We start from the raw sequence: 18786 nt of genomic DNA on the forward strand, positions 1-18786 counted from the left end.
CTTGTCCTGCTCGCCCCACGCTGAGGGGCGCCGGCATGGGGAGTAGCTGACGAAGCGACTCCATCCCCCCAGCCGGGGAGCCTGCCCTCCTGGAGGCGGGAGGGCTGGTGGGGCCAGAAGGCAGCCTGGGCCGTGCACCCCACACGCTGAGCACAGGCACTGGACAGAGACTGAGCAGGGCGGGGGGCGGCAGCCGAGGCAGCAGGGCTGGCCAGCGGGGGAGGGAGGCTGAGACGATGCACCCAGAGGGACACAGGACAATGACGCACGGACAGCGGGGTCCACCCTGTCGCCCAGGAGAGGAGGGGCTGGGGGCAGGGCACACAGGTGGGGCTGTGAGGGAAGCCACGCTGTCCCTTCAAAGAGGAGGCCAGGCAGTGACTCACAGAACTGAGCCCGCTTCCCGCAAACACACTTGACATCACGTGCACTCGGCACACGCGCCCTCGGCACACGCGTCCGCGGCCGGGAAGTCGGCATTTCACGGAGGAGACCGGCGGAGCCGCACAGGCACGCGGACGGCCCGCCGTGCTGAGTCTCCGAGAGTGAGCGAGCAGGCTCCAGCCACGCGGCCACGCACACAGAATGAGACGCCGTGCCCACACGTGGCTGTCCCAGAACACGGGCGCAGCTCGCTGTGGAAAGCCCACCAGCCCTGGGTGTAACTTCTGACAGTGAGGGGAAGGAGAACAACGGGGAGGCAGAGAGGGAATCAGAGGAAGGGGGAGCAGCGGGAGACCCCCGGCTTCCACACTACAGCACCCCACCCCACGCCCAGGCCCTGCTCCGGAGACGGGCGCACTTGACTTCGGAGGAGGTGGCAGAGAGGACAGACGGGGCCCCCGGGGATCCAGGGACTCACCTGGACTCCGACTGTCCCAGGCAACACCTGGCCGAGCGCCCCTCCCCCCGGGCCACACCAGCAGCCCCAGGGCACTGGCACCGAGCACAGCCAGCCAGAGCCCGCAGCTGGTCCCCGTCCCCACCCCCGCCTGGCGCCGACTGCGCCAACGGGACACGCAGAGCTGTGCACGCACAGCCTCGCCTGCCAGCTCAGTGGGGAAGGAACCCGTGGCCCGGCCTCCGTCCACGGGAGCCCCCGAGAGCCTCACCACTCACCACCAGCAGCACCAGAGAGCAAAGTCCACCTTCCAACAAGGCGGGCGCCCGGCCAGGCGGGCTCAGGGCTCATGGCTCAGGGCAGGGGAGCCGCGCCCCATCCCAGCCCCTCGGCACCAACCTCAGGAGCTCAGTTCAGGCCTGCAAGGGACACCCAGCGTCATGTAAACTCATCAACAGGCAGCCGAGCTAACTGAGCTCTGACACGAACACACGCGGTGCCTATGAAGCTCACGTGTGCATGCGCGTCTACATACACACGCTCCTCAACACACAAAAACCAGGAAGCAGCAGCTTCCCTGAGCAGGGCAGGCATGTGTGACGGCACCGAAACAGAACCCCTGTGTGCACACGCGTGCTCGGCTGAGCCCATACAGAGACACAGTCAGAACCCGTGTGTGCACACATGTGTTAGGCTGAGCCCGTACAGAAACAGTCAGAACCCGTGTGTGCACACGCGTGCTCGGCCGAGCCTGTACAGAGACACAGTCAGAACCCGTGTGTGCGCACATGTGTTAGGCCGAGCCCGTACAGAAACAGTCAGAACCCGTGTGTGCACACGCGTGCTCGGCCGAGCCCGTACAGAAACAGTCAGAACCCGTGTGTGTGCACATGCTCGGCTGTGCGTGTACAGAAAGTCAGAACCCCTGTGTGCGCACGCGTGCTCGGGCGTGCATTTCTACAAGCTCTGAAAGGATAAACCTCGAACCACCACAGCGGCTCCTCCCCCCAGTGCCCCCCCCAACAAAGGCCCCCCCTGCAGAGGCTCCCTCCCTCTGCAGCAGCTCCCTCCCCCCACAGTGGCTCCTCCCCCACAGTGGCTCCTCCCCCCACAGTGGCTCCTCCCCCACAGTGGCTCCTCCCCCCACAGTGGCTCCCTCCAGGAGGCAGCGTGGGGTCCAGCATGGGGGGCAGGGAGGGGGGGGTCTGACTGCAGGGTGCGGAGCTGGAGCCGGAGCGGAGAGGAGTGAGGAGCCCGGGTCACACCGCACAGCGGGGAGATCACGGGCGCTGGTGCACCCTGAATTCCTCTTCTCTCTCTCACACACACACACACAAGAACATGAAGACAGGGCTTCGTATATATTTTTTAAGATTTTTATTTATTTGTAAGAGTTACACAGAGAGAGAGAGAGAGAGAGAGAGAGAGAGGGAGGGAGGGAGAGAGAGAGAGAGAGAGAGAGAGAGGAGGTCTTCCACCTGCTGGTTCACTCCCCAGATGGCCACAATGGCTGGAGCTGCGCTGATCCGAAGCCAGGAGCCAAGATCTTCTTCCAGGTCTCCCATGCAGGGAGACCCAAGGACTTGGGCCATCTTCTACAGCTTTCCCAGGCCACAGCAGAGAGCTGGATTGGAAGTGGAGCAGCTGGGACTGGAACTGGTGCTGATATGGGATGCTGGCACCACAGGCAGTGGCTTTACCCGCCATACCACAGCACCGGCCCCCAGATATTTTCACCATAAATGTCCCGGGGCCGGCATTGTGCGTAGCAGGTAAAGCTGCAGTGCCAGCATCCCATGAGGGCACCAGTTCAAGTCCCGGCCACTCCTGAAGAAGTTCCTGGCTTCAGATCAGCACAGCTCCAGCCATTGTGGCCATCTGGGGAGTGAACCAGCAGATGGAAGACCTCTCTCTCTCTCTCTCGCTCTCGCTCTGCCTCTCCTTCTCTCTCTAACTGTGACTTTCAAGTAAAATAAATAAATCTTAAAAAAAAAAGAAAGAAAGAAAGAAAGGAAGGAAGGTCTCATGTCCTAAGAACTAGACGTGTTTACCCTCACTGGACGTCATCCAGGTCACGTGTGCACCAAACACCGCAGAGTGCTCCAGAAACACGTCCAGGGTTTACACGGAGGTGAGCATTTTTTATTTGAAAACCTGAATTTTCAAAGAGTCCATTACTATTAGATTTGGCTCTGAGTTTAATTCTTGTAAGCAGGTCTTCCTTTCGACCGGCCATGGAGCAGGGGCTCACGCGTCTCGGGGAGAGCACGCGGTCACACATGCTCACACGGCACATCTTCCAGGGATCCCCGGTTACCGTGTAGGACAAACGCGTGGGCGAGAGGCCTCCCCAGCGGGAATCACAGCCGACCAGCGCCCGGGCCTCCATCTGGCCCGCCCAGCACACCCAGGCTCGCTGCCTTGGAGGGTCACAGAAATGGGACCGCACGGCAGGCACTCCCGGCTCCAGGCCTCGCCCAGCTGGCACCACATCGCCAAATCACCCACATGGGGCAGTGGTGGGCCCCTCTCCCTCTCCTCCTGGCAGGTGTGTGGGCTGGACCAGCCGGGGCCCTGAGGAGCGGCGGTCTGTGGGTTCACAGCAGGAGTCGAGTCGGGTTTGCTTGGTTTTCTAATGCAGGAGACCAAGCTGCCCACGCCTGGACCCTGGCGTTCCCCTCCTGTTCATCCCAGCCCCTCCAGGCAAGGCGGTGGCCACACTCGGGTTGCAACTTTGTTTTCCTTTTAAGTGGTTCAGCTGTGGCCCCGCAGCTGTTTATCAGATACTTGGACAGGTGCCGGCTTGCAGCAGAGCTCAGAGCCAGGCTTTGCTGTATCTTTTTGCCTCTTCAAAGTGTAAGTTGGGTGGAGAATGGGCTACTTTGTTTCAAGTGTCCCAGGAGCTGGACACTGGGTTTCAGGCCAGACCTGGAACAGCCCCCCAGCCAGGGCTGTCCTGCAGCCACAGTGTTTCCAGTCTCCCACCGCTAGCTCTCCATTAGGACAGACCGGCGCCCTGCCCCGGGAAGGGGCCCAGAACTCAGACTCCCCTCTCCCCTCCAGAGCACGGCCGTGACCAGCAAAGCTCAGCCGCTTTCTCCCTAGAAGCGAGCCCACCAGGTGCAGGGCGCCCGCTGCTGCCCCGGCTCCCAGCCCGGTGCATGGTGCAAAGACCACCAGGACAATTAAGAGAAAAGGAACGAGCCAGAGCTGAACTTCACGGTACAAAATAAGTAGCTTGCAACACTGGGACAGCTGAAGCCCCAGGCAGAGCTGGACATCAAGGAGGAACAAACCCGCGACTAAACTCTGACGCGCAGCACTGCCCGGCCACAGGCGCTCGATGCTAACGAGACGCTAGTCCAAGTCATCTTCCCGTGGGAGCCCAGCGGGCTTCTCGGCGCAGGCGCCGCAGATCTAAGCAAGCTTATTTCAGATGCGCCACGGCGGCAGAGGAAAGGCTGCAGGGTGCTACCCGTGGGTCCTGGAGCACGGGGGCAGACCCGCCTGCCGGCAGGAACCGTGCGTCACGCCTGTGAGCTTCCACACATGCGTACTGGACGGTCAGCCGGCACGACCGGGCGCCCCCGGGGCAGACAGGGGACATCTGGCTGAGCTGATGACCACAGAGGGGCCTGCGGCTCGGTCCCCCGCCCCCGCAGGCCCCATGTGCACGTCAGGACGGGCACCGGCCCCGGGAGCTCCGACCCCGTCCAGCCCGGGGCTCCCCGCAGAGGCGGACACACGAGGAGAGGCCATGGGAGGCTGTGCTTCCTGTGCCAAATGAACGCGCAGGCCAACCCCAGGGCCACCTCGGCCCCGCAGGACAGCTATAGCCAGGCTCCAGGACATGCCTGAGGGGTCCCCACCGCGCTGTACCCTGGACACGTGGGTGAGCTCAGGTGACACAGGCAGCTCAGCTTTGCCAAAGCCACAGGGTGAACAGGCTGAGGACACGTGTGGACACACTCACACAGGGTGGGGACACAGGCCGAGGACATGTGTGAACACGCTCACACAGGGTGGGGACACATGTGATCACACTAACACAGGGTGGGGACACATGTGAACACACTAAGGATGGGGACATGTGTGGACACACAAAGGGCAGAGACATGCATGAACACACAGGACAGGGACATACATGAACATGCTCACTCAGACATGTGTGATCACACACAGGGCAGACACACAGGTGGGAACACATGTGATCACTCACACAGGCCAAGGACATGTGTGAACACGCTCATCACATAGGGTAGAGACACGTGTGAACACACAGGATGGGGACATGTGTGGACACGCTCACAAAGGGCAGAGACATGTGTGAAAATGCACAGGACGGGGACATGCATGAACACGCACACTCAGACACGTGTGATCACACACAGGGCAGGGGCACGTGGTGGGGACTTGCGTGAACATGACCACTCACAGCAGAGACACGTGTGATCACACACAGGGTGGGGACACAGGATGGGGACACGCATGAACAGCCACAGGACGGGGCATGTGTGACCATGCTCACAAAGCGCAGGGACACAGGACAAGGACACGTGTGAACACACTCAGGGCAGACACGCATGAGCACATTAACAGGGACACAAATGAACATGCACAGGACAGGGACATGTGTGAACATGTTCACTCAGGGCAGAAGCACACATGATCATACTCAGGGCAGGGACGGGGTGGGAACACGCTTGTTCACTCTCACAGGGCGGGGACACGGGGTGGGGACACATGTGAACGGGGACACACCATGATGCAAGTGCAGGCAGCTATTGCAGAAGCAGGAAGGCGACAAGAGGGACACCCGCCGCGCGTTCACTCTCACGGGGTGGGGACACGCGTGGTCACTCACACAGGACAGGGACACGGGGTGGGGACACGCGTGGTCACTCTCACAGGGCAGGGACGAGGGAAACCTGCTGCGTGTTCACTCTCCTCACCAGCCCCCATGCCCTGAAGCAAACGCCAGGATCACAGCCCACATGTGAGCCAGCCCCACACGGCGGCCACACCGCAGGACTGCGCCTGCAGGCTTCTGGCCTCCCCTGGGCCTCCCACACCCCCAGGCCCCCCACTGCCCGCGGCACCACCCACTCCCGGGGCCACCCTCCTCGGTCTGCTCCGACAAAAGGCAGGAAAACACACCCGACACAGCACTCGCCAGTCTAACCAGGTTTGGGCCACCAAGCTCAGGGCTCTGAGTGTGCGCCCACTGTGCACATCCGCCCCCGTGCCCCCACTGTGCACTCTTGTGTGGCCTCCCCGTGTGCCCACGGTGTGCAGTCTCCCACAGCAGGCACCATGTGGGGCTGGCGTGTGGCTTCTCCTCACAGGCCCATGCATGGGACTGGCACATGGCACCTCCTCACACCCTTGGGTGGGGCTGGTGTGTGGCATCTCCTCACACCCTCGGGTGGGGCTGGGGTGTGGCATCTCCTCACACCCTCGGGTGGGGCTGGTATGTGGCATCTCACAGGAGGCCCACACATGGGGCTGGCGTGTGGCATCTCATCACAGCAGGTGCCCGTGTTCCTCCCGTGCAGCTCAGGGCTTGGGGCTCTCACCATGGACTGGGGTTCCCTCGGGGGCCGACTTCGCTCACGGTGGCCGCGTGGAGGTGTCTCCTGCCACGGCCCCTGTCCCAACCGCAGGTGCTGGCAAGAAGCCAGTGTCCAGCTCGGTGTCTGCACCTCTGGCCCCACCGCTCCTGCCTGGGGCTGGCGGAACCTCCTGGACACGGCATCTGCATTGGCCGGGAGCCGCAGCCACAGTGTCTCTAGGGCTCCTCCCTGGGGACAGGTGCCACTGACACTCTGCCGCGACGCCCGCTGTGCCCGCCTCCAGAGACCCCCGGGTCTTTCTGGCACCTTCCATCTTCCATTGCTGAAGCGGGGGCCTGTCCCACCTCCCATCTGCCACCCCACTCTCAGGACGAGGGCCCTGCGCCCAGCGCCTCGTGCCCTGCACCAGCTGTGGGCTGCTCCCCTCTGCGGTGCCCTTGTGCAGCAAGGAACTTCCGGCCGGCACTGGCCGTGCGACTGCTCGGTCAGAGGCAGGGTCTCGGGCCAGGCTGTGCTGCGTGCGGGAGCGGCCACTGCTCCCCACCCCCTCCTGGCCTCTCAGCGCCCGGCGGCCATCACAGGCGCACGCAGGGCCAGGGCTGCGCCCGTGCAGCTCGCTCCTCTCACGCCAGCCTTCCTGGGGCCCCTTCACCGCATGCCGGCCCCTCCAGGTCTCCCGCGCCACAGTGGGAGACCCAGGCCTGCTTCCCTGGTGTGGGGGCCACCACCCTGCGCTGCCAGCCGCCCTGCGCCTCCTGAGCGCCCCACCCCCCGCTTCCTTGCTCCTGGCTGAGGTGCGCGTGGACGTCTGGCCCCCGCCAGCCACTGTGAGCCCTGCCTTTCTGAATTCCATTTTCTCCGATCCAAAACAGGCTACCCTGCGGGGCGGCCAATGCAGCGCTCCCCCAGCGGGCCCCAGATGGACGCGCCCCCTCCCCAGACTGGGTGCGACGCTTGGCATGCTGGAGACCTCAGGCGATGCTGGGGGGGGGGGGGTCTGCTGCTTCCTCTCCCGCCTCCCTCCACCACCCTGAATAGTCCAGAACTGACCAGGAGCCTCGTCTTCCCCACACAGAGAACACTCACTTCCCGACACGCTTTGAGAAGCAGTTCTGTTGGCAGCATGGTCACGGTGCTACAGCCAGAGCCTGGAGAGGCGCGGGAGGCCGGGGGCCGCCGGGGAATGCCTGCCCCGACCTCGGCTCAGGTGGGGAGATCCCAGGGAAACCTGAGAGTCTGCAAGCATCCCTGGGGAGGCTGGAGGGGCTGCTGTGGGAGCCACGGCGGGGGTGATGGGAGGAGGGCGGCGTCTCCCCGAGCTGGGATCTGGGAGCTGCTCCCCGGGGGCGGGCCTTCCCCTGATTGGCTGGTGATGCCGTGCTCCTCAGGGAGCCCCGTGGGCTCCGGTCTGGGGCAGACACTTTTGGCTCAGGACAGCCCCGGGCCGACAGTGGCCATCGGGCGGTACCGGCTGGACAGCGCAGGTGGCCGCAGGGCTCCCCCAGGGCAGCGAGCCACGAGGCTGATCCTCCACCACAAAGGCGGGGTGGGGGATGCCCAGCCACGGGAGGGCGGCCAGAGGCTGGGGCCTGAGGAGCTGCCCTGGGGCTCCCGTGTCACTGCAGCCACTGCCTCCGTGAGAGAGGGAGGCAGGGGGACAGAGGGTGGGCGGGGCAGGTCTGGACGTGAGACCCGGCCCCTGTCCCACCCTGAAGACGACTCTAGAATAAAAGGTGCCTGCCCGTGAGCTGGGCCCCGCGGTCACACAGTCGGGCGGATGGGTCTGCCCATGAGCTGGGCCCCGCGGTCACACAGTCGGGCGGACGGGTCTGCCCGTGAGCTGGGCCCCGCGGTCACACAGTTGGGCGGACGGGTCTGCCCGTGAGCTGGGCCCCGCGGTCACACAGTCGGGTGGACAGGTCTGCCCTGGTCCAGCCACACAGGCAGCGCCTGCTCAGAGCAGCAGACAAGAGTGGCTCGGCGCACCGTGGTTCAAGGCACCATGGCCTTGAACGGGGCCTCGGCTGGGCTGAGCCGCACTCCTCCCCGGTCCCACCAGACTCCAGGGCTGAGTGACTGCGTGCCCTGCACACACCCTGGGAGGGAGGTAAACCCTCCTGGGGCCCAGCCCCCCCTGCCCCGCCAAGCTGACCTAAGGGAATGGCCGGGCCCCAGGCCCTGGGGGGTGACCAACCACGTGCTTGCCGGCGAGAGGCCACAGCATTTCCAAACCCGGGCCAGAGACGACCTGGGAACCGCTCCCTCCCTGTGGGAGCCAGCAAAGGAGTGACCGCCCGACCCCGCCCACGGGCTTCCCGCAGCGCCTCCTGCTCAGGGCTGTGTGCCAGCAGGACACGCGTGACTGCACTGACCGCTGCTCAGGCCGCCGGCCAGGGACCCCTCTCCGAAGCAGCAGCCACTCTGCCTCCCAGCCAGCGCCCGACACACCTGACGGGACTCGAGCCCCAGCACCACTGTCCACTCTCAGGGTGAAGTTAAGCCAAACGGGTAATGGCAACAACGCGTTTCCCGGCCAGCATCACTTCCTCCGGGGACCACACAGGACGGAGCCGGGCGCCAGCATCTGCCGAGCCCCCGCTGGGCAGGGCCTTGGCCCCTCGGCGTCGGCACGAGGCAGGGTGGATGGGAGGGGCCGGAGCATCTAAAAGAGAACCCATCTCCCCTAAAAACACGGCTTCCTCAGGGCTGCAAAACAGAAGTCCCAGGGAGCTGGGCTGCAGCTGCTGCACCTCCCACCCAGCTCTGCTGTGGCCTGGGAGGCAGTGGACGATGGCCCCGTGCTCGGGCCCCTGCACGCGTGTGGGAGACTGGGAAGAAGCCCCTGGCTCCTGGCTTCAGCCAGGCGGCCAACCCGGGAGTGAACCAGGGATAGAAGCCCCCCCGGTCTCCCCCCCTTCCTCTCTCTCTCTCTCCCTCCCCCCTCTCTGTCTCTCTCTCTCCCTACCCCCCGTCTCTGTTTCCCTCTCTCTCCCCCCCGTCTCTCTTCCCCCCCTTGTCTCTCTCTCTGTCTCTCCCCCTCCTTGTATCTCTCTCCCCCACCTCTCTGTCTCTCTCCCCCCCTTGTCTCTCTCTCCCCCCCTTTGTCTTTGTCTCTCTCTCCCCCCTTTTCCCCCCCCGTCTCTCTCCCTCTCTCTCTGTCTCTCCCCCCTTTTCTCTCTCTCTCTCCCTCCCTGTCTCTCTCTCCCCCCTCTCTCTCCCCCCCTTGTCTCTCTCTCTCTCCCTCCCTCTCTCTCTCTGTCTCTGTTTCTCTCCCCCCTCTGTCTCTCTCCCTCCCTCCCTCTCTCTCCCCTTCTCTCTGTCTCTCTCCCCCCTTTGTCTCTCTCTCCCCCTCTCTCTCTCCCTCCTTTTGTCTCTCTCTCCCTCTCTCTCCCCCCTTTGTCTCTCTCTCCCCCCTCTCTGTCTCTCTCTCCCCCTCTCTCTCTCCCCCCTTTGTCTCTCTCTCCCCCCCTCGCCCCTGTCTCTCTCTCCCCCTCTCTCTCCCTCCTTTTGTCTCTCTCTCTCTGTCTCTCTCACCCCTTGACTCTCTCTCCCCCTCTCTCTGTCTCTCTCCCCCCCTTGTCTCTCTCTCTCCCTCCCTCTCTCTCTCTCTCCCCCTCTCTCTGTCTCTCTCCCCCCCTTGTCTCTCTCTCTCCCTCCCTCTCTCTCTCTCTCCCCCTCTCTCTGTCTCTCTCCCCCCCTTGTCTCTCTCTCTGTCTCTCTCTCCCCCTCTCTGTCTCTATAACTCCGCCTCTCAAATAAGTAAAACTAAAATCTTAACATAAAAAAAAGTTTTTCTTCCAAGTTTCTCTTCTCCGTGAAGTTGGGGAGGAGATGCCGCGACGGCACAGCCCAGGCTGCCGCGCTCACGCGTGGAACCGGGCAGACGGCCGGACCGGGTTCGGCTCCCGGGGGCGCGCAGGCAACCTGCAGCAGCCAAACCCCCGCCAGGAACCCGCCCAACACGCGCGCTCGCGGGCGCCCCCACGAGGCCAGGGCAAGGCCCAGGCGGGCCACGGAGGGGCGTGGCCGAGGCACGGTGCGCCACAGGAGGGGCGTGGCCGAGGCACAGTGGCAGGGGACGCTACCCCTGAGCCCCCAGTCCTGCCTCATCCGGGCTCTCCTCAGATCCTCAGTGGGACCGGGACCGCGCACCCCGGAGGCCGCAGGAGAACCTGCGGAGGGCACCTGCCCGGTTCCCGCCACACAGCTGCAGAGCGTGGCTCCCCTCACAGCTGCTGAGTCATGAGCGTCGCACCCCTCACATCTGCTGAGTCATGAGCGTCGCACCCCTCACATCTGCTGAGTCATGGGCGCCACGCGCCCCTCACAGCTGCTGAGTCATGGGCGCCACGCGCCCCTCACAGCTGCTGAGTCATGAGCGCCACGCGCCCCTCAGATCTGCTGAGTCATGAGCGCCACGTGCCCCTCAGATCTGCTGAGTCATGGGCGCCACACGCCCCTCACAGCTGCTGAGTCATGGGCGCCACACGCCCCTCACAGCTGCTGAGTTATGAGCGCCACACACCCCTCAGATCTGCGGAGTCATGAGCGTCGCACCCCTCAGATCTGCTGAGTCATGAGCACCACGAGCCCCTTAGATCTGCTGAGTCATGAGTGCCACGCGGCCACGCACTCCTCAGATCTGCTGAGTCATGAGTGCCACGCGGCCACGCACTCCTCAGATCTGCTGAGTCATGAGGGTCACGCCCCTCACATCTGCTGAGTCATGAGACGACTCGCACAGGGCGGCGGGAGCTGTGGCGACAGCCAACACCGGGCCCACCAGAGAATTCTAGAAAAGCCCAGGACAAGCGCAGCAGGGCCGAGCCCTCCGCCCCAGTCACGCAGGGTCCGGTCACGCAGGGCGGGTCGCCGGCGGCCCCCAGGACGGAGGCCGGTGCGGGGAATCCTAGCTCCGACCCGGGCTCCTGGCACACTGACGGCCGAGGGGCCCGCGCCGGGCCAGGGGCATCCACAGAGCTGAGGACGGGCTGGGGAGCGAGCGATGAGGCCATGGGGCAGGGCCACGGAGCCCCCGGGTCGGCACCCCACACGGCTCGCACGGGGAGGAGGCGCCCGTCCGGGCCGGCAGGGGAAGACCCGGTGCCTGGGCCTGCGCCCGCGAGGGGATGGAGCCCCTGGCCCAGCAGGGCCGCTGTGGCCTCTGGGAGTGACCCAGCGGAGGGAGGACCTCGCTGCCCCAACTCTGCCTCTCGGATAAATCAGTGAATCCTCGTGAAACCCGCAGACAGGCCAGGCCAGACTAAACACCTGGGACAAGGGCCCGCCGAGCTCGGGCGAGCACCACAGCCGGGCCCACGGTCCAGACAAGCAGACGCGCTCCCGTGTGAGACCCCAGGCCCACGCCACACACGTGGGGGGCCGCAGGTGACCCGGGAAAGCGCTCTTGGGACCCACAGACCCGAGGGCCAACCGGAGGCCCCCACAGACCCCAGACCACAGCGCTCCGGTTCCACGACTTCACCGTTTCTGGCACACGCCCTGCCCCTCCCCACGGCACCTGAGTCAGGGTACCAGGCCAGCCCCTGCGCTCCCGATTCCCACAACCGGCTGCCCCAGACCTCATTGCAACGGCCCTGGCCCCTCCCCTCCCGGCCCCTCCCCTGCTCCTGCCCTGCCCCACCCCTGCTCCTGCCCCTCCCCTGCCCCAGCCCCTCTCCTGCCCCTGCCCCCCCCCGCCCCTGCCCCCCTCCCCTCCCCGGCCCCATCAGCTGTGCCCTCTGCAGGTGCAGGTACCCTCCACCTTCAGGGCCACCCTCGCCGCGGCTCCCCCGTCACAGCCCACGGGTGCTGACCCTGCCCCGGCTGCATTTCCCGGCCTCACCCTTTAGTCCCCGTCCCAGAGGGGCGCGTGCGAGTGACCCCGCTGTGCTCTCCATCTGGGGCTGGGGCCAGGACGTCCCCCCTTGGCGGGCACGGCTGTTCAGCTGTTCACCGGTGGCTCCCCCGCAGGGTTAACCGTCTCTGCTGCCGTTCAGGGCGTCCCAGGGCACACAGCAGGCCCCCACCCCAGCAGGCGCCCCCACCCCAGCAGGCCCCCCACCCCAGCAGGTGCCCCACCATCGATCCAGAAGCTGTGGGAGCCATGGGCGAGCGTGTCCAGACACACAGGAAGACCCGACTGGCACAGGGGCCGGACATGCCCATGGCAGGAAAGAGTTAACTTCCTGAACGCACACCACAGATGCCACGCAGAGGGGCCACGCCCTGAAGTGGGCCACGCCCTGGGAGCCCCTCCCAGACCCAAGGCGTCGGAGAAACCCACTGCCGAGCACCGTCTATGTAAGGAAAACGGAGAACAGCCCAGTGGGCCAAGGCGCCCAGGAGCCCAGGGCACCGACCTCGCCGAGCGAGGACCCCGGCAGGGCTCGGACGCAGCCACCAGTGACGGCCAAGCGCCGAGCACACAGCAGGCCCACTCCACGTCAGAGGCCACGTAACTCGGTGCCACCGTCTGGTCCACTGGCCCCGAGGCCACGGCACATACACGCACCGGGGAACGCGGGGTGGGGGGGCGAGCGTACGGCGGCGCGGACCTCACGTGTCCCCATGGCTGCTCGGCCACGGCCACGCCCACCTGCTGACACAGGACGGGGATCCCGGGGGTTCCCGTGTGCAGGCTGCCCCGCACCGCACTGGGTGGGCTCGTCCTGCCTCACGTCATCGCCAGCGCTGCTTCACCACACCAGAGAGACAGACCGAGGCCCCGGGGCGGAATTCAGGTGGCGACAGTTTTAATTTGGCCCGGGCAGGGTGCATATAAAGAGCCAGGTTCTGGCCTCTTGGAAAACCAAAGGTCCAGGAACTCCAGTCCCGTCCGCACTGGCCACAGCTGAGCCCGCCCTCCCGCCACTCACACCCTCCGGCCTCCCCCGTGGGGATCACAGCTCTGCGCGCAGAGGGAAACGCTGTGACCCAACAAACTCAACGTGAAAGGCGCAGTGCAGCTGGGGCTCCAGGAAAACCCAGCGCCAGCCTTGAGCCCACGCCGCCCGGGCCGCAGGAGCTCGTCCCATGCTGACCCGGAACCCAGGGTACACCAACCCCCAGTACAGGCACATCTCCCCACACTGACCCAGAACCCGGGGTACACCAACCCCCAGTACAGGCACATCTCCCCACACTGACCCAGAACCCGGGGTACACCGACCCCTAGCAGCAGGAGCTCATCCCACATTGACCCGGAACCGGGGGTACACCGACCCCCGGCTTCAGGAGCTCATCCCACGCTGACCCGGAACACGGGGTACACCAACCCCCGGCCACAGGAGCTCATCCCACGCTGACCCGGAACCTGGGGTACCCCGACCCCCAGTACAGGCACACCTCCCCACACTGACCCGGAACCCAGGGTACACCGACCCCCGGCTTCAGGAGCTCATCCCACGCTGACCCGGAACCTGGGGTACACAGACCCCCGGCCACAGGAGCTCATCCCACACTGACCTGGAACCCAGGGTACACCGACCCCCGGCCACAGGAGCTCATCCCACGCTGACCAGGAACCTGGGGTACACCGACCCCCGGTACAGGCACACCTCCCCACACTCGGTCCAGAACTCGGGGTACACCGACCCCCAGCCGCAGGCACATCTCCCACCAATCCAGCGCTCAGGGTACAGCAGCCGGCTCCCAGCTTAGAAACCAGAGGGCCTCTGTGCTCCGGGACCAGCTGCAGGCACTGGGCCTCAGGTTCTGCGGTTCGGCCAGCCGTGCTGTGCACCGCTCACTGCCGGGGATGGCAAAGGTGCCCAAGCAGCCCAGGGAGCCTGCCGCGGCCCGGGTGCCTCCTGGAACCAAACCAAAGTAGGGCAGGTGTCGTGGAACAGCAGTGAAGCCGCCACTTGGGACACCGCAATCCTGTGTCACGGGTGCCCGGGCCGAAGTCCCAGCTCCACTTCCAATTCAGCTTCCTGCTGATGCTACAGCCTGGGAGGCGCCAGGCGCTGCTGCAAGGTCCTGGGTCCCAGTCACCCAGGGGGGACCTGGACAGAATTCTGGGCTCCTGAGCCTCGGCCGGGACAGCCGCTGGGGGAGCGGGCGGCGGGTGGCGGACACCTGCCACCATCCCTCCCTCCCTCTCTTTCTCTCTCTGTAGCTCTCCCTTTCTAAGAAATGAAACCTAAAAACCAAAGCACCACACACTGTGGGAAGACTGACGGTCTCAATTCGCCCCGAGGCGGCCGGGCCGCTTTGCCACTCCTGGGCTTCGAGGTGACAAGGAGCCCCCAGCTGGGCACCCTGGGGCCCTGCACAGGGCTGAGCCAGGATGCCCTGGGCCGGGCAGCTCCGAGGGGGCGCAGGACTGCCCTGAGGGATATGGAGCTCCTCTGGGGATGAGCCTGACGGGGGCTCTCCTCACACAGGGTCACACCTGCCCGGCGCCTGCCCCACCTCCAGCATCCCCAGTCAGCTCTTCTGCTCCCCACAGAACCCAGCCCGACACGGTCATCGCTTCCCAGGCCAACTTCTGTCACACTGTGGCAAAAGTGGCTGCTGCAGCACCAGCGTCAGTGTGCAGCTCCTAGCTGGCGCCTCTGCACACGGGAGTGTCTCCCCAACAAAGGGTACATCTGTTTTATCTGTTTGAAAGGTAGAGTCAGAGAGGCAGAGAGAGGTCTTCCATCTGCTGGTTCACTCCCCAGATGGCCGAAACAGCCAGGGCCGGGCCAGGTTGAAGCCTGGAGCCAGGAGCTCCATCCGGGTCTCCCACGTGGGTGCAGGGGCCCACCTGTGCCGTCTTCTGCTTTCCCAGGCACATTAGCAGGGAGCTGGATCAGAAGCAGAGCAGCCAGTGCCCGACAGGGGTGCCGGCATCGCAAACGAGCGGAGGAGAAATCCACTGTGGGACAACTGGGTCCCTGCATGCGCCCGATCACTCGCTCACTGACGGCACAGGCCTGAATCAGAAAGGGCCCTGCAAGAGGCGAAAGCCGGGCACCAGCAGGGCTGAGTCCACAGGGACTTCCGAGCCCGCCGGTCGGCGGCACCTGCTGCGAGTGACGTCTCTGAACGGACAGCGCGGCCGCCAGTCACTTAGTTTCTGTTTCAGGAACGCAGACTCCCTGGTGGGGTCTGGCAGAAAGAGAAAGAGAAAGAGAAACGCGGTGGCTGCGACTGAACTTCTCTTTAATGCAGTCATCAAGGCTGAGCCGGCCTCAGTGTCTCCACCCAGGAAATGGGCGGTACCACCTTTCAGAACCAAGCAGCAGAAAGCAGATAAAACAGAGGCGCCAACAGGGCAGGTCGCACAGCCCAGGGCACAGACAGGCCGGGCAAGAGCCCCAGCCTGCCACTCGGCCACCTGCTCAGAGCCGGGGGGGAGGAGGGGCTGAGCAACGCACCTGAGTCCAGAGGAAACCCTGGACCCTCTGCAGCTTCTGGCTCCTGACCGCCGCTGTCCGTCACGGCCCCATTCCCACCCCTCCCCTCTCAGAAAAGGATGGAGCCGCCGTCCATCAGTCACCCGGATGCAGGCTGCAGGCGCCTGGCTCCCTCTGCCAGCAGCCGCTCCGCTCCGGCTCTTAGTCCTAAGTGACCCCAAATGCCCCGGCCAGGAGGAAGACTTGCCAGCCGCACACCTGTGCTGGGGGAGACCTCCAGCGGCCGGGACTGGGGGAGGCCTGTCACCGAGACAGGCCCTGTCTGGGCTGGCCTGCAGAAACCACGGCCAGCAGGCGACCTGAGCGGCAGGAAGGCCGAGGCCCACCTCCCAACACCACCGGACAAAGATCACCAGAACATGGCGACTTCCTAAACAGCTGGCGGGAGCTGACCTGCAAGTGCTCTCTGAAATCAGTAACTGGGAACGCGCCGCGAAGCTACCACAAAGCTGTTCTGGGGACGACACACTAACTCGGCCACTTCACTGATCTGAGACCCCAACCATGCCCTGGCCAACCAACAACAAGCCCCCGAAATTCTGAGCTGTTCTACACGGTGCAGCCCAAGTGAATGTCTCAACACTGAGCACCTGGGGCTCTCGCGCGAGTCACTGGAAAGGAATTGGCCAGCCCAGCCTGGCCTGGCCTGGCCTGGCCCGGCCCGGCCCGGCCCAGCCCAGCCCAGCCCAGCACTCTGCTCAGAGATAATCGGTCAGATAAACGCCCAGCACCAAAGCCACAGAGGTTCTGAGCGGGCCAAACAGGGAACAGCCGGGCGCCCAGGACCGGCTTCTGCCAGCGGGGGGCTCAGAGGCCGACGGGGCCGTCACCTCGGCCTGAAGGCGCGCAGTGGACAGGACCGGTCAACCAGAGCTGACCGGCCCCCCCTCCACTCCCAAAAGACCAGAGACGAAGCTCCTAAACACCACTGTTTGCTCCTTTCCCTGCTTACGAGGAATTCAACATTTTCGACCTCCTCTGATCAGAACATAAACCGAGGCCTTTCAGCGCTGGCCCGGCTGGGTCTGGGAGCCAGACGTGTGCCCTCGGGCCGTGCCGATCTGGGACGCAGCCCTGGGCAAGCCCTGTGCTTCCTCAGACAGCCTCTGTGCCAGACGGGCGCAGGTCCCAGACACACACGGATGCACACGGACGGTGCCGAGGCCGCTAACTGCCGATTCCGACACAGGGCAGAAGCCATGGGCCCAACGGTGCCCTCGCTGGATCTCCTCCTCCAACTCCCCAAATAAAACAGCCCTGGCGCACAGGCCCGCAGTGTACCCGGGCCAGAGCTGAGCCTGCGGTGTGGGCCAGGCGGGCAGGGCCCAGGCTGGGTCTAGATGCACCCAGCGTCACCTTGCCCCTTCCCTCGCCATCCGGCAACAGGGCCTGGTGGACCCCCGCCTCGGCAGACACAGCCACACAGCCACACAGCCACTTGGTCAAGTCTGCTTCAGAACCCGCGTTACCTGCCCAGAGACTGCCAATCAGGCACAGCCGCTCTGTGTAACAATGTAACGGAGCGCATCTCTGGGTGCAGAGAAATGGATACAGGACTGGTAACAGGTTAACTGCTAGGACCTCTGGGCCAGGAGAGCCCTGGGGCTGGGGCTGGGGCTGGGGCTGGGGCCGAAACCCAGCAGAAGGGGAGGGGAACAGATGATCCAACCAGGATGCCCACACCCGCTGGACCCCTGGGAGGCTCTGAAGCTGAGAGCGCCCATCAGCGGCCTGCCAGGCCAGGCTTTCAAACACTGGAAACCCAGAGTTTGGATCCAGCAACGGGGGGACCGAGGAGTCCCACCAGCATCTCAAGGCCACAGCACGGGTGTCCCCGCTCCTAAACTCAGAATATTTCCCAGGAAAAAGACGCCAACTGCTCAAGTATTTTCAGACAGGACTTTTAATGCCGGCTTCAATTTGTATTAAAAAAATAAATAAAAGTCTGGAGAAGCCCTTTATTCTACTGAACTTCTCTGAAAGTTAGGAAGGCTGCACCGTTTTTCGGTGTAGCTCCACGCTCACAACACTGCCTTGCGGAGCGGCCAGGGTCCCCCGGTCCTCGTCTGACCGCATCGCGGCCCCGGCGGGGCGCACTCCCGGGTCCCCGCGCGTCGGCCGGCGCAGGCCCACCTGCGGCCCTGCTCAGCGCGACCGCCACAAGCGAGAGCGGCCCCGGGAGCCCGGCCAGGGGCGACCCGGCGCCACCAGCCGGGCGGCGGCGTCGCGTCCCCGGGACCCCGGCGCGGCGGAGCCAGGCTCGCCCCGCCTGAGGTCCCGCCGCCCCCCGCGGGCCCAGCGCGGCCCGGGCTGCAGGCCGGGAGGCGGCCAGGCCTCGGGCCGGAGCAGGCCGCCGGGAGCCCCGGCTGCGGACCCCTCCCAGCCCCGCGCCCCAGGCCCGCGCCCGCGGAGCGCAGCCAGCCACTGCGGCGCGGGCCTGGGGCGCCCAGACGCGGGCGGCGGGGCCGGGGGCGACCTCGGGCGGCCGGGGGTTGGGGGAGACCTCCGGCGGCCGGCACCGGGGGAGGCCGCCGGCGGGGGCCTCGCCACTCACCTGCAGCCGCCGCCGCCGCCACCTGCTCGTCGCGAGCGTCCCGGCGTCGCCTCCGCCGCCGCTGCGCTGCTCGGCCTGGGCCGGCGGCCCCGCGTCGGGCTCAGCGAGTGCGGCGCCCGCCGCCCCCGGCCCCCATCCCGCCGCCCGCCCGCCGCCCTCGGCCGCGCCGCCGCCACTTCCTGTGCGCGGCGATCCCACAGTTCCGCCGGCGCGCGGGGCGGGGGCGAGGAGGGGCGCGCAGCGAGCGGAGGCGTGCGGGGCGGGGGACACGCGGGGACACACAGGGCAGGAGAGCGGCCGCCCGCGGGGCAAGAGGCGGGACCGGCCAGCGGGCGGGTGGGCAGCCGGCGGGTGGGACGGGCCCCGGGCGCGGAGGGGACTCGAGGCGGGGAGGGGTCCTGCGCGGCGGGGCCC

The 18786-nt window shown here is 65.6% G+C and overlaps 1 protein-coding gene across 2 annotated transcripts in view; it reads right to left on the bottom strand.

The window, feature by feature from the left end:
* Nucleotides 1-18565, bottom strand: part of AGPAT3 (1-acylglycerol-3-phosphate O-acyltransferase 3) — a 63010-nt gene extending 44445 nt beyond the window's left edge. The window contains exon 1 of one of the 2 annotated variants that reach the window (XM_051831405.2): nucleotides 18373-18565. The gene's annotated coding sequence lies outside the window, so the exon portion shown is untranslated. Of the gene's footprint in view, nucleotides 1-1045; nucleotides 1071-18372 lie in introns of those variants that run through there. The other variant, XM_051831408.2, reaches the window with a different exon arrangement.
* Between the last annotated feature and the right edge of the window lie 221 nt (nucleotides 18566-18786).

This window comes from Oryctolagus cuniculus, chromosome 4 (assembly GCF_964237555.1).
Source record: "Oryctolagus cuniculus chromosome 4, mOryCun1.1, whole genome shotgun sequence".
Lineage (NCBI taxonomy): Eukaryota > Metazoa > Chordata > Mammalia > Lagomorpha > Leporidae > Oryctolagus > Oryctolagus cuniculus.